Source organism: Myotis davidii, unplaced genomic scaffold, assembly GCF_000327345.1.
Source record: "Myotis davidii unplaced genomic scaffold, ASM32734v1 scaffold290, whole genome shotgun sequence".
Classification (NCBI taxonomy): domain Eukaryota; kingdom Metazoa; phylum Chordata; class Mammalia; order Chiroptera; family Vespertilionidae; genus Myotis; species Myotis davidii.
Genome location: NW_006285049.1, coordinates 6,452,967 through 6,462,688, shown reverse-complemented (window position 1 = coordinate 6,462,688; position 9,722 = coordinate 6,452,967). Strand labels below are relative to the sequence as shown.

Below are 9,722 nucleotides of genomic sequence, written 5' to 3'. Positions count from 1 at the left end.
CGAGCTCAAGACCCAGCGGATGCGAGTGAACCCCTTCCCAGGCGCCGACGCGAGACCCACCGAGAAGAGTGGCCCGGTCTCCGGGGCTGGAGTCGCCTTCGAACCCCCTTACCCGTCTCCAGAGGAAAGCCTCGCGCCGCCTCCCGGCGTAGGTCCCCTCCGAGGAAGAAACGCGCCCCGCGCCTGGACGGTGGTACCGAGTGGCCCGGGGACCCCAACTTCGGAGGAGGGCCTCCTCCTGGGGTTAATTTCTTATATAATACCAAACTAAAAAAAAAAATGTACTCTTAGTCAGACCTCCATTATGTGAAATACACACAAAATTTTTTTTGTTTCCACATAATTTAGGGCATGTACAGCAAAATATAACCCCCCCTAAAAAAAAGTTCAATTTAATTCAAAACCAATTGAAACAATTAAAAATTAGTCCCATAATAAAATGGTAAGCAACTCAAATGGCTTGTTTTAATGCTAGGAAAAACTGACCTTCAAAGGTGAAAGTACTGTTAACACAGGTAGAGAGTCTCCCCGGCCTGTCCTCGCCGAGCCCACTTTCGGTGCAACGCGGCGATTCTCACCCCCGCAGTCCGCAACCGATCGTGGGGGGTCGGCAAAAGGTCCTCCTGCTCCCCGGAGACCCTCTGTCCCCGCCGGCGTACACCGCATCCCCCATGTCCCAGCGCTGCGCCTCCCCGGGATCCTCCACCGCGGAGAGAAAAACCCCGACTCCGCTCCGCTCCGGGGGCCCGCCGGGGACCGATCTTCAAAAGTAACCAGAGCCCGCAGGAAAAAAAGTAACCATTTCGCTTCCTGCCGGTCCCACCCTCGGCGGAGCGCAGCGGGCCGACCGCCCGGCTCGACCGCATCCCCCATGTCCCAGCGCTGCGCCTCCCCGGGATCCTCCACCGCGGAGAGAAAAACCCCGACTCCGCTCCGCTCCGGGGGCCCGCCGGGGACCGATCTTCAAAAGTAACCAGAGCCCGCAGGAAAAAAAGTAACCATTTCGCTTCCTGCCGGTCCCACCCTCGGCGGAGCGCAGCGGGCCGACCGCCCGGCTCGCGATGCCAGGCTGGCTCGGTTCCCCGCGCCGGTCCGCAGGAGGCGCCTGCCCAACCTGATCTCGCCGCCGCCCTCTTTCCAGGAACTGTCACTGCTGACCGTGGCCCTGGCAGGTCTCCACGAGGTCCTGCGAGCACGATATTCCTCGAAAAGCTTCCCACCCACTTGGCCCAGCCTCGCGGCTCCAGCACCTACCTCGGTCCATCCGCTCCATGGCCGCGAGCCCTAGTGAGCGGAGCAGCGGAGAGGCAAGTCCCCCAAGACGCTTATGTAAACTCCCCCGCCCGCAGGTGCACGCGCGGACCACAGCGCGCCGGGAGAATATGCAAAACCACCTCTCACAGAAATCATCTCCACTCGGCCCATAACAATGATGTCAGCAAATGGCACGCTGAACCAAGTTCTCCCCAGGAAGGGCTCATTAACATATGAATTCTCCCCGTAGGACGTCTCTTGCATTTCGAAGCGATGCCTACGGCTTGGCGCAGGAGATTTATTTTTATCAGTAAATAACAACACGAGAAAAGGAGCCAGGTCACGGGATGCACTTAATCAAGTACCTGACCGAGAGTTGTTATAAGTAGGTTAAGTGAATATCATTATTCGAACACCAGAACCTGCCTGCCCCACACGTAAGGCTAATCTTGGTTCTCAGCTATTTCTAGGTACACCAAGAGAAAGGGCAGCTTGGCATTAGGTGTTCACAGAAAGGGCCAAGAAAAGCAAAAAACGGAACCTCAAAGCAAGCCCAGAAAGAAGTGATAAATATTTGCAGCAGAGGTCTGAATCTCTTCTCCACGACAGATTTTAATTTCTGCAACAGGCTCCTTATCACATGGCGATAAAAGGAAATGGGGAGAAGAGGCGGCAATATTTAATAGCTTTGCCATTTCATAAAAGGCTAGCAAATAAAAGCAACTTAAAACGGTCAAATTCCTTCGGTATCCTACTTTTTTATTTTTAACTTTTTTGGTTAGGTCAAAGAAAAGAACCTGTACCATCAGGTTTCCTTGGGAGTAGTTTGCAACATATACGTTTCTACAGTACACCACTGAACAATAGCTCATTGTAACTGTGATTTAAAAATACACAAACAAGTTGCCATAAATAGAGCAGTCAAGTAAATAACTCTGGCCAATTTCTGTTATCTCTGCTGGAGAAGGTGCTTTTTGTTTTGTTACCTTTTTAAAGTGGCAGAGATAAAAAAAAAATTTAAAAAAAAAGGGAAGAAAGTTGTGGCTCTGCTGGTAGGCTAGCTTGGAAACACTGTTTGAGACAACGGGATTTGAAATTCAAATTGACTCTCTGTTGGGCAGTATACATTCTAGTTTTTGAAGACAGTTCCCAAACAGCCCTAAGATAGAGCTCCTCCAGCCTTCAGATAGTGTGGGGATTTGTGGGAGGGGGGGGAGAGGACTTCAAAGGGCTCTGTGGAGCTGTGAAATTAACATGAATACCTAGGTTAGATCTCCTTTTTCCTGCTTCATTCTGTTTGGGCTTCCTCCCGGAAGTCATCAATTGACAGTATCTATTGGACAAATGTGCAATCAGTTATTGATATAAACCAAACTCTAAACTACCTTGTCATCATGGTAAAGGGAGCATCAGCACGCCAATGGTTTAAGTCAGGTGGATCCTTTTTGAAACAGCTTTTAAAGGAGGGTGACACACAGTAGCCAAGGCTACAGAACCTTCCCAACTACAAACCACAGCAACATTTCTCAGTATTAAATGCCAGCCATTGTAAGTGTGCTTCCTCTAACACAATTACTTATAAATACTGTTTGCTGCATTTTCAACAGGTACTGTCAGCTTTATTGCTTTCGTAACTTTTTGGATGATGCAGCAGTTTGGAGACAGTTAAAAGCTCCCAGCTAATGTTCAATCTGAATACAACAGCCCATGTAGTCTGGTCTGAAAGGCACTGTTTTTGCCAAGGGTGAATTTACAGGATGGAGAGCAAGGACCCCCACCAGCACCTTTTTGTTTCAGCCAGGTGGGAATATTCATTGCTTGCAACTCACACTTTAAGGGAGGCTGGGAAAGGAAAGAAATTCACAGGACTTGGTTCCCTCACCCGATCCTGGTCTCTACTCTACTCTCACCTCCTCAGAGAGGCCTTCTCCAACCCCCTCCACTCCAAATATCATCCCTCCTTCTTGTTGCTATTTATCTTCATAGAACTTAGCTTTGCTTTTCAGGTCTGTGTGTTCATGTTTGCTGTCTCTCTCCTCTGCTAAAAGGTGGGGATTTTGGAGATTCACTCCTGTATTCTCAGCACCTAAAATCATGCCAGGCGCATAGCAGGACAAGTTTAATTAACAGGCGTTAAGTGAATGAATGATTTTGGACATTCTACTCAGGCCCTCACAACTATACCATACCTGTACAGATAACTCCATTTCTAATCTAAACCCAGACTGAACTGCAATGTCCTATGGGAGGAGACTGTGATAGAAAAACAGAGAAATGCCAAGGGCATTTGTTTGTCAAATGCCAGCCAGCTTTATTGGGGTATGGAAGAAAGAGGTAAGTACGAAATATAAAGTACAACATATACTGGTGCTATTCCTTGGTTCTCCTGTGATTTGTATATGGTGACCTTGAGGTCGGCTCCATACCTTTTTTTTCCCCCCATGTGTAAAACAGACCTGCTTTCTAGTTTTAAGAGTCAGGGTTGTTCTTGGTCTCAGACATTTGGAAGGATTTGTAAGTAATTGCCAGCAATCTAGGAAGAGTCTATTTAAATGATTGGATGACATTAAGTTTCTTAATACAGAAGAGAGGTCAAGGACTCTAACAGTCATCGAATGACATCTCACTCACTGAGTCCAAGGGCCAGACGGCATATATAATGTTAAGTAGGGTGCCAGCTTGAGTCTTCAGTGAAGGCATAGTCTAGGACAGCAGTTTGGTAGTTCTGACCTTGAGCTGTTCTGCCTACATAGAGATAGGTGACTAAGAAGTGCAAATACACCTGTATGTAGGATGTAATTTCTAATTAAAATGGCTTTAAATTTTTTCTTTAAATCACAAGATCACACAATTTTAGAGTTGCCAACAACCTACATCTGGTCCAGATAAAGAAATGAGATCCAGAGAATTAATTGTAATAATTCTTTATGCTTGTTACCAAGTTTGGTACCACTGACAGTTTATGTAAAATGCTTTTCTTTCTTGTAAGTTTTAAACATGTCTGTTGTACTTCCGATTGGGCCCTACACCCTGCCGGTCACTGAACATTTGTAAATTCTCATTACCAGTATCTGAGCCTGTAGCTCCCTCAGGAAGCGCCCCAAGGCAGGTGTCAGCTCTTCCCGGAGCGAACAGGCATGGTGGTGTTTTATCATAGGTTGCAGTTTCTCTAGGTCTCCAATTATTTTCTTTCCCCTTTGATTATATTTAAAGTAATGTGATTAGAGAGTACTGGTTCTTTAACATTTTCTACACCCAATCCCTCTATAGACTTACTACTCCAACCCTCCCAGCCATCGTCCCCTCCCCCGTCTCCAACCTCTTCTGAGGTGAGTGAGCAAATGCTCCCTTCAAAATATCCTGATGCACTGGGTTTGGAGTTAGGAGATTGAAATGTCTATCTTCTGTCAATTACTAGCTCTGTGACACTGGGATAAATCACTTCTCTAAGCTATTAGTGTTGTTTTTTGGTTTGTTTTTCATTTCTAAAAAGGAAATGGGCTAGGTCAATGGTTATAACTTCTGAGGAGGAAACACATCCATATCTCAACTAAAATAGAAATCTTAATATAGAAACAGCTGAAAGCGAAACTGCTCTGTTGAAGCTCTGCTTGGGTTTCTCACAGATTTCCCCCACAACTCCCACCCTCTCATCCTCCATTCTCCCAAGATGACCTTCAGGCTCTTCCATCTGGAACTAGATGCTGCCAGAGGCTCCACCGGCTCTAATATTTTCGGAGTCTTTTAAAACTCAATAGCTGGTATGACAATGAAATCAGATAGGTGCTCACGGCTGTGCTGTGTTGAGTCTGCAGCCCACGCTGGGTGGGAGAATATGGGATCAGGTCCTTTTGTTCAAGGTTATAACTTTTAGTATCATTTGACAGCCATCTTTGCCCACCTCACTCCTCTGTCCCAACTATTTTGACTCCTTCCCCACCCAGGAAATGTTTGTTACTTTTCATGGACAAATAATTAAACTAGTGTTCAAGCATCTTGACCTTGAGTTCTTTAACTTTTTCCAACTCCTGCGGAGATCTGTGGCCTAACATAAACATTCTTAAGACTATACTGCTGAAAAACTGCCAAAACATTAACAAATGAAGAATAATTCTTCCAATAAACATTGGGAGATTGATACATGAAAAGATATCCAAGATATGTTAAGATGCAAAATATACAGTATGATCACATTGTTATAACTAATCCTATATAATAAAAGAGAAAAATGGTAATTGGCGTACGACGATACCCTTTCAATTGGCTAATCAGGGCTATATGCAAATTAACTGCCAATTCAGATGGCAGTTAACTGACAACAAAATGGCGGTTAATTTGCATATGTAGGCACAATGCAGGGAGGCGAAAGGGAAAGCAGGAAGAAGCCCCCTGCCACTGACAGTGATCGGAAACCCAGGGGGGCGTTAAGAGCCCCAAGGGCCGCCTTTGCCCTGCCCCGCAGCCATGATCAGAGAATCAGGCGCCGTTGCCGCCCTGGCCAGTGATAGCAGGAAGTAGCGGTGGAGCCAGCGATGGGAGCTGGGCAGGGTCAAAGCTGGCAGTCCCGGGAGCTAGGGGTCCCTTGCCTGGGCCTAAAGCGGAGCCCACGATCGCGGGGCCGCTGCGGGTCCCCGCTGCCCGGGCAGGACGCCTCGGCTAGAGGCATTAGGTCTGGGCAGGGGCGGAGCCTGTAACCGCAGGGAGCTGGGGGTGCCCTGCCCAGGCCTGACACCTCTGCTGGAGGCCTCAGGCCTGGGCAAGGGACCAATCCGGTGAGCAGCGATCGGATGGTGATGAGGGGCAACTCCTCTGGCCGAGGCATCAGGCCTGGGTGCGGGGCGGAGCCAGCAATCGGAGGGGACTGGGGGTCCCCTGCCCAGGCCTGATGCCTGGGCCAGAGTCATCAGGCCTGGGTGGGGGGCAGAGCCAGGGATTGGGGGGATATGATGGTCCCCTTGCCCAGGCCTGAAGCCTGGGCCAGAGGCATCAGGCCTGGGCTGGGGGCATAACCAGTGATGGGGGGAAATGAGGGTCCCCTGCCCAGGCCTGACGCCTCTGGCAGAGGCATCAGGCCTGGGCAAGGGGCCGATCCTGCGATTGGAGATTGATGGGGGGCAATGCCTGAGGGCTCCCAGTATGTGAGAGGGGGCTGGCTGGGCTGAGGGCCACTCCCCCTCACCCCCCACCCAGTGCACGAATTTCGTGCACTGGGCCCCTAGTAATATATAAGCTAGTATACACATAGAAAAACTATTTAGAGGTATATAAATAGTAGACTAGTAATATAGCTTCTAGGGGAAGGCAGATTATAGGACACGATTACTTTTGAATTTATATTTGTAAAATAAATGTATTTTCATATTTTCACACCATTTATAACCTTTTTATTTTTATAATGATCATATAAGACTTTTGTAAACAGTTTAAAAAACAATAAAGGAAATAGGCTACAATATTAATATAAGAAAGAAAAATTTGGAAGCAGAAAGTGACGTTCTTGATTTAAGTATTTGTGGATATGGGAAAATACATAGTTCTCCCTGCTATCTTCCTCCCAGGTCCAAACTTGAAGAGAGAAATCTCTGCTGCATTTATTTACAATACTTGAGAAGGGGGTGTCACCGGTCCCATATTTCCAGGGAGCCAGACAGACATATTGGAGCCGGAGCTGCTCCAACTGATGCCACGTGTACCCATTCATGGATTCACTAACAGATGCTTCGGTTGAGCCCAAAAGTATTTGTTGGAGGACAGCACTATTAGATCTAGACGCTCCCCTTAACTAAAGATGACCTATTCTAAATTTCATATCCTATTTATATCTTGATTTATTTCAAAAAGAAAGCATAGGAAAATATACAAGATGAGTGGAAAAAGTAAATGATTCTATTTTCTGAAATACATAACAATGATGCACTGTGATTATACAACAGTTTCGGTGTGGCTAAACTTCTGATACAGAAATAATGGGACATGCTGACCAATTGATTCTGGGTAGAAGGTGAGGATCAAGGAAGTGTGAAGGTGAGTGACATTTAAACTGGAACCTTTATAGATTAAAAGTGGGTGCTCAGGGAAATTAAGGGAGTTGGGATAGGGAACAGGGCTGAGTCCAGGTTGAGCCCATCAAAGCTTGATGTCTAAGAGAGTGAGCAGCTCTTCCTAAGCTTAGTACTAGGCTCTTAGAAATGTGGTGTGAGGACTGAGAGGGAGGAGGGAAGAGGGGGGTGGGGGTGGCGGGCTGGAGACAGCACTAAAAGAAAGCAGTGCCAGGCTGTGAATGGCTGCACAAGCCTCTACGCTATTCTAGGGGCTGTGGAAAGCCACAGAAGCTTGAGCAAAGAGTGACATGATTGTACCTATGCCCTAATTAGAGGGAGGGTAGAGAGAACAGTGCAGGGCAACCAGATGGGAAAAGCCTGGACGCTGCCTCAGTAGGCAAGGGTAGGAAAGACAAGACAGGGTGTCTGAGGGTGAATACACAGAACTGTGGAAGACCAGCGTGGATGGCGGGGTGGGGGGGCAACAGATGGAGTGCTGACATTCCCCAATGTGTCAGCATTCCCATAGTTTCCTTGAAAGACAACCAAGAGTTCAGCCATGATGTGAGCTCTCACTTGAAACCGCAAACATTTTTCACTGTCCACGGGAGACAAACTCAAGGTAACCTGAAGGATTTTCGTTTTTAAGCTCAATGTTGATCTTCCTGTCGATATTTAAAATCAGTATTTAAAACATGGTTTCAGAGTGTGGAATCTCGGAGGGAAGATGTGGGAGGGTGCATGGGTGGAAGGTGATCAACCAAAAAACTTATGTGCATATATGCATAACCCACGGACATAGACAATAAGGTGGTGAAGGTCTGGGCTGGAGAGCCCGGGCAGGCTGCAGGGGGTCAATGGGTGGGGGGGAGGGGGGAAGGAGACATATGTAATACTTTCAACAATAAAGACTTAAAAATAAATAAATAAAACATGTTTTTTTTATGTCCTGTTGTGTTAAAGAGCACATTATAAAACAAAAACAGGTGCGTGGTTTTCAGGTTGGAAGATAATCTATGTGAAAGGACTACCCAAGAGATCAAAATGGCATTGGAAAGTTATTGTGTTCAGTGGGAATCTACAACCTAACAGTTAGTGTTTATGCAAACCATTAAGTAATAAATATTGCTCTGTCTTAAAATGTAATATTATATAATATTCATTGCTTTATTTCATGAACTACGTGCTCAAAGCTATTTTGCTCACTTGTGTATTTGCTTATGCTCCTTAAACTCTGTACCATCTAAGCTGGTGGATTCTCCACAAGGGAAAATCTGGGCTGACAACGGCACACCAGCTCTTACCACGGCCACTGTGCGCTGTGACTACTCAAGGTGTCCTCAGAGAGGTGTCAGCAAAGAATGATTCCAGGCGGCCAAAAGCCTCTTGCCCCAAAGAACAAGGTCAGCACAGCTTTCCATAACATTTCTTTATCTTATCTAAGATCCCAAGTCCCTTTCTGCAGCCGTGGGAATGGAAAGGAGGTGGTTTTGTAGTGGAGACTGGTGTACAAGCTTTAATTAGATTGGGTCAGGGCCAAGATTTGGAATTCAAATTGTTCTGTCGGTCTTGAGCCACATAGTTCTAGATGACTAACAGTTGTTGGTTTAAGTCTTCATATTTCCTTTCTCCTCTTTGCTTGCAGCGTTAGTCTCTTCAACCATGCACTGAATTATAGAGGGGCTGAGGGCAGGGATCACGCCTGTTTTGTTTTGTGATCTATCCCACATGCGGAGACACACAGCCTGGTACGTAGTGGATCCTCAGTAAGTGTTTGCTGAGTGGTGAAGATGGTTTGGTTCCCATTGATCTTCCACAGAACCTGTCTCAGACGTTGCACAAACGAAGCACTCCTATTTATATCTTAATTATCAGTCCATTGATTGGTTTTTCTTCATTTTTATTTGGACTTTTTATAAAGTGAGTCAACTAATTTGAGGTTCAATTTTCCAGTGTTAATGTTAAAAGAAATCTCATCAAATTTATCATTTAGGTCATTTGTTCTTTTTGGCTGATAAGATCTGCTATGAACTCAAACTAATTGGCTAACTTGAACTCTCTTTAGAAAGCTCACATTTGGAAATTATGTTCTCCATCCACCTCCAAATCAATATCCTCCTCCCTCCTCTATTCCCTGGTCTGTATACGGTACCACCCCTAAGCCAGAAACTGATCATCACAGAGGTTTTCTTCACTCTGGGTGTCCTCCTTGTCTACCCTCATTCAGTTACTTATCAGAGTTTTGCACCCTTTAACTTTTCTTTGTTGGCGCCGCATCCCTCCTCACTACCCCAATGATTGCAGCAGCCGGTCCTCCCCACCTTTGGATGCAGCCTAACTCGTCTCCTCGGGTCTTCTCATCCCTACATTCTTTCTCCTTCACTTGACCACCACAAACCTGACTATACCGTTCTCCTACTTTAAAAT

General features: G+C 46.4%; 1 protein-coding gene across 3 annotated transcripts in view; it reads right to left on the bottom strand.

Moving 5' to 3' along the window:
- PRICKLE1 (prickle planar cell polarity protein 1) overlaps window positions 1-1,336 on the bottom strand; it is a 22,697-nt gene extending 21,361 nt beyond the window's left edge. Inside the window, exon 1 of one of the 3 annotated variants that reach the window (XM_006755535.2) lies at window positions 1,255-1,336. The gene's annotated coding sequence lies outside the window, so the exon portion shown is untranslated. Of the gene's footprint in view, window positions 1-112; window positions 167-578; window positions 824-1,254 lie in introns of those variants that run through there. The other 2 variants (XM_006755536.2, XM_006755537.2) reach the window with 2 other exon arrangements.
- Window positions 1,337-9,722: the final 8,386 nt, after the last annotated feature.